Source organism: Cajanus cajan, chromosome 8 (assembly GCF_000230855.2).
Source record: "Cajanus cajan strain Asha chromosome 8, NIPB_CcT2T_4, whole genome shotgun sequence".
Classification (NCBI taxonomy): domain Eukaryota; kingdom Viridiplantae; phylum Streptophyta; class Magnoliopsida; order Fabales; family Fabaceae; genus Cajanus; species Cajanus cajan.
Window position 1 is genome coordinate 53778341 of NC_138524.1, and position 6000 is coordinate 53784340.

At 34.0% G+C, this 6000-nt stretch overlaps 1 protein-coding gene across 1 annotated transcript in view; it reads right to left on the reverse strand.

The window, feature by feature from the left end:
• NRPD1B (nuclear RNA polymerase D1B) overlaps positions 1 to 558 on the reverse strand; it is a 34479-nt gene extending 33921 nt beyond the window's left edge. The window contains exons 1-2 of the mRNA XM_083062205.1: positions 406 to 558; positions 208 to 270 (exon numbers count right to left, since the gene is read on the reverse strand). The gene's annotated coding sequence lies outside the window, so the exon portion shown is untranslated. The remainder of the gene's footprint in view (positions 1 to 207; positions 271 to 405) is intronic.
• Positions 559 to 6000: the final 5442 nt, after the last annotated feature.

Consider the following 6000-nt stretch of genomic DNA (forward strand, 5'->3'; position numbering starts at 1 on the left):
AACGAAACAAAAACCAATGAATAAATAAAACAAGAGATAAAAACGAACAATGCATGAAAATTTCCCCCAACAATGAAGACCTTCTAAGAAACAGAGCAAGTCAAACTAAAATCGAACCACAATCACAACTAAAACAAACACAAGCAAGAATTAAAAATAAATAAATAAACAAATAACAAAATTCTTCTTCTTCAGCCTGTTTCTTACCTCAGAAGCGAATCAAACGGTGTTCAATTTCGCGTCTCGCACAGCAACGCAAAACCCTAAACCCTAGAAAACGCAAGGAACCAGCAAAAAAAAAAAAAAAAGCTTAGTCATACAATCCGCATGGAAAACGCGAAAGAGAAGGAAATGCACTTGCATGAAACGAAAATGCAGAACAAGGGAACCAGAAAATCGAAGTACCTCGTTGTACGAAACCAATCTTTCCCTAAGGAAGCGCGTGAGAAGGTTTCAAAAGAGGAAGAAAGAAAACGAGAAACGAAACGAGAGAGTGAGGGAGAGAGTGAGAGAGTGAGTGAGAGTGAAATGAACAAGCAAGAAATGAAACGAATTTTATTTTTAACTTTTAGTTTTCAACACAAAAAAAAAAAAAAAAAAAAAAAAAAAAAAAAAAAAAACAATTCGAGAATTTCATTTTATTTTTTTATTTTGTGTTTTGCACCGGGTGCAGAGTGTTGGAAACTGGGTTTTAATTGGAGCGGGGTTTTGGAGTGAAATGACCTTTATACCCTCGTTGACCGTCATGTCTAGCATTGGTCGGGAGTTGAATGAGGGGTGTGGTTGGAATTTCGTGTTGTTGGGTGGGTAGAAGTGAAAAGGCGAACACAAAATTTTGTGTTTTCTGGTCACGCTCAACTCAGACACTTTCTTCATAAATGAAATTAACTGTGGTTAAAGTTAAATCAACCGAGTTAAGTAGGGTGGTTAGTTACTGTTTGTTTACACAAAATAAATGCCTGTAGGATGGGATTAAATCTATTGGACCAGTATTACTAATGTGGTGGTGTGTTCCTAAGGAAAAAAAATTGTTCTAAAAACACTCATATAAGATTAGTAAAAATATAAATTCAATGAATTATTTATCAAATTTTTATTATATAAAATATTGTGTTATTTTTGTCCGTAGAAAAAATTATCATGATAACAATAAAGCCAAATTTAAATTTATATATATATATATATATATATATAACAGATCGTGTATTAATGAGAAATAATTATGTTTAATTTGAGTAAAAAATAAATATTAAATTTTATGAATTTTACATTTATTTAAAGTTTTTTTAACATATTAGAAACACCATCTTTCCTTAACTACACAAGTTTATTGTTTGTCTTGGGCATCAATTTTTATAATTAATCCAAATTCATGTATTTTATAATTAACTAGTAATAATCCTTGCATATGTAATGGACTTATTGTTAAGCCATTTTTATTAATTAACATTATTTTTGGAAGATTAATTAACATTTTTTATATTATGTTAAATTATTTTTTATTTTAAAATTTATGTTAAAAATAAATATAGGAGTGTTGTTTATTTTCTATTATTTTTAGTAAAAACTATAGAGATATTAGTGCTTTATTTTTAAAAACTTGATTATCATTTATTTTTCTTTTTAACTGTCTTTTCATTTTATACTGATGTAATGTAATAGATCATGCCTTGTACGGGATGTTGAGTTCATCTATTAATTACATTATTATTTTTTAATTAAATTTAAATTTTATGTAAGTATATATCAATGGATATATATCTATAAATAGGAATATGTAAAAATAATAATAATTTTAATAATAATAATAATAATAATAGATATTTATATAACTGCAATTAACATTATATTAGTATTCTAATTTTTGTGTTTTATGTGCCAAATATTATTATATAGATAATTATAATCTATAATAAATTATATATACAAATAAATATATTATTTGAATATAAATTATATTTAAAATTTTTAAAAATATTTTAAGCATATAAATTATATTTTTAAATTTAATACAAAAATTTTATATTACAACACACGATTATTTTTACTTATAATAATTTATTTTAAAATATTAAAATTTAATTTATAAATAAATATATTGAATAAAAAATTATAGGTTAAAATAAATTTTTAGTCTTTATAATTTAAAATAAATATTTTAGTTTATATACTTATATTTTTCAATACTTTTTAATCTATGTACTTTCAAGATTTTTTAGTCTTTATATTCATGGTCTTTTAAGTTTTTTAGTTTTTATCATTACTTTTTTTTATAATATTATGTTGAGACCTTCAAGTTCATATGTTTTATGTCAAATTTATTTTATTAAAATATAGAGGTAGATTTTTGTGTGTCTTATATAATTATGATATATAAATTTCATATAAAGTTATTTTTAGTTTGAATGTTGAAATCATAAAATCATAATCATAATTTCTTATTTTTTTTCAAGATAATTTCTTTAATTGTGTATTAAAAGAAATATATATATATATATATATATATATATATATAAAAAAGAGAAATTCATTTACTTCAAAAATAATATTATTAAACTAATTTTATTCAATAACTCATTTTTTATTAAATTTTAATAATTTAATAACTAAATTAAAAATTCTTAATATATAAATTATGCAATTTTAAAAAAAGATTTAAAAGTATTTAATACTTCGTTTCATAAATTCAAATAGAAGAATAATTATAAAAGTATTTTATACATTAATTTGAATTTATATAAAGGGGTATCAAATAATTTCCAAAATTTTAAAAGTTTACAATCTTTGATCTATACATTAAGACCTTTTAATATTGTGACACTCATCTACCCCTAAGAATGATACCATATAAGGATATAAGTAACTCATAAATCTCAATTCATTCTCATTAAAGTCATAAATAAAGCAACTCAATTCAACTGAAAAATAAATAAGTAATAGTAATCAAATTACAACTTGAATGTACTGAACTAAAACAAGAGATAACATAATTCTTAAATTATTCCAAAGCCTCAGTGTCACATTGGCATCAAAGCTACCACATGCATCTAGATCTCTCCCTGCTTCTCCAAAGACTAAGGATTTTCTTCTGTAAAATATACAAAAATATACCAACAACAAGCAGAGAGTGAGAACAAATATAATCACAATAACTAATACATCAATTTCAATTGTAAACACCATTGATTACACACACAAACACATACACGGTAATGCAATATGGTGTGTGCCTACATCTAACACTACAAGAAAAATACAAATTTTTTACGACACATAATCCATCGATAAAAAGGAATATCTATCGGATGTAACGACCCAACTAGTCACTACACACGGCACAGCACACTGGAAACACCAGACAGATAGAACAAGTATATAATATAGGATCTAGAATATATATATATACAAGGTTCCAATCCGACTAGAGTTAGAGTGTACAACAAAATACATCAAAGCTACTACACCCAATAGCTAAAATAACAAAATGTCTAAAACAAATCAACTCCATCAGCCAGCTACAGACCTATCACTAGCCACCAACCTATCCCTGCTCTGCTCCCATACAAGTATGATCATTGCAGTTCAAACATCATGGAGACAACAAACGGTAAGCTAGTGTAAAGAAATCAACATACACATATAAATATATGAATGCAAACATCTACAGCTATCAGCACACCCGCACAACTTATACTACACCGCAGCAATTCAGCAATATCAGCACCGCTCAGTGGCTATAACAACATCACAATAGTGGCTAAAAACACCGACATAGCGGCTATAACAGCACCACAATAGTGGCTAATAGCACCGACATAACGGCTATAACAGCACCACAATAGTGGCTAACAGCACCGACATAGCGGCTAAAACAACACCACAATAGTGGCTAACAGCACCGACATAGCGGCTAAAACATAGCATACAGCTCAGCAATAAATAGCGCAACAAAATAGCTCACAACACAGCACAGCACAACAATTCAGCATACAGCACGGCTAAGTAGTATTCAACACAGTTTACTACTCACACCTCAGCTCATCATTCTAGAGCACAGCAATATCATATAATACAGCATTTAAACTCATCAATAACAGCCAGCTCAGCACAACAATAACATCAAATTCAGCTTAGTAACAACTAGTCAGCATAGCATAAACATCAAATTCAGCTAGTTCAGCATGAAACAACCTCTCTCGGCTAATTCAACAAAGTTTAACAGCTAATTGTACAACAAATCAACATCCTCATACGCGCCCGGCGCACCCATGGTTGCACCCGGCGTGGCACATCCAGAGGGCACCAGGGCCAGCGCGCCCGGCGCAAGTGTGCTCGCGCCCGGCGTACCTCAGCCAGAGAGTCCAAGGCTCTCTCGCGCCTGGTGCAATACCCAATTGCGCCCAGCGCATGCCAGGCAAAGACTCAAGAGGTCTCATGCGCCCGGCGTGGCCTAACCCGCGCCCAGCGTGGGAAAGGCAGAGACCTACCAAGGTCTCGCACCCAGCGCATATTCAAATTACGCCCGGCGCCCCCTCTGGCAGAGACCCCCAAGGGGTCTCCGCGCCCAGCGCGACAAAACTCGCGCCCAGCGTAGCACCAGATAACCCAAAATATGCCACAACTGTCATCGCGCCCGGCGCAGTTCAAATCACGCCCAGCAAGGGCCAGCCATAGACTCTCATTTCCAAGCACGCCCGGCGCATACATCATTGCGCCCGACGAGATTGCTCAAATGGAGTCTCTTGGTGGTCTCGCGCCCGGCGCGAAGAACAACGCCCAGCGCGAAGCTCACAACAACTTCCCCAAGTTCGAAAATTTCATCAAACCTGCACAAATCAAGTCATTCAAACACATGCAATCGGTTCAAAACTCCACATTTTCATCCAATAGCTCAAAAACACTTCCTTTTTACACATGCAACCATGAAACAAGTGAGAGATCCAAAATTCATCAAAAACCCCAAAAACCCCAAAGTTCATTTTCAGCAATTCAACCAAGAATCAGTAACATCAGCCAACAATTTTGAGTTCCTAGAACTCGTTCACAACCAAAATCAGCAAGACCTAACTTCCCTTACCTCGGGGAAGAAATTCGAGCTTCGAGAAGAAGAACCACGAGAGGAAGACGAAGAAAGGCTTGAACGAAGAAGGAGAAGAAGAGAAACTCCTACTACTCAGCTAGCAAAATCCCGAATCTGCTCCACACCACCACCTTTAAAGGCCAAAAGAGAGGTAAAAAGGGAAGAGAGTGAGGGTTGAGTGAAGAAGAGAAAAGGAAATAATACTGGAAGGCACCCCGTGCAACCGTACTATCTCCCTCACATACGTCTATGTCAGCTTCTCCAAGGACCATTTGATGTTGACAAGCAAAAAAAATGTGCACACTTGGTCAACCGATCAACAATCGCCCAGATAGCATCACTATTCTTAGCTGACCTAGGCAACCCAACAACAAAGTCCATAGTGATACTATCCCACTTCCATTCCGAAATCTCAATCCGCTGCATCAACCCACTTGGCTTCTGATGCTCAACCTTTGCCTTCTGACAAGTCAGACAGGCCGCCACATACTCGGCTATCTCCCCCTTCATACCAGACCACCAAAACGTCTTCTTAAGGTCTGGATACATCTTAGTCATACATGGATGTATGTTAAGTCTGCTTTTGTGGCCTTCCTCCAATACAGCTCTCTTCAGCTCAGCATCCTGAGGTAGGCAAATTCTGCCCTTGAACCTCAAGATTCCATCTTCTCCCAGCTCAAAACCAACAGCCTTCTTGGTACCCAGCAACCCAAGAAGTTTCACCAGCTCAATGTCTTGCAACTGCTTTTTTCCAACCTGTCTCAAGAACTCATTAGTTATGGTAAGCATCCCACAACTAATGTGATCCTGAGCTAACTCCACACAGAGATTCAGATCTCTGAACTCCTCAACCAGCTCCAGCTCTCTTACCATCATACTCGACATGTGGATGGATTTCCTACTCAGCGCATCTGCCACAA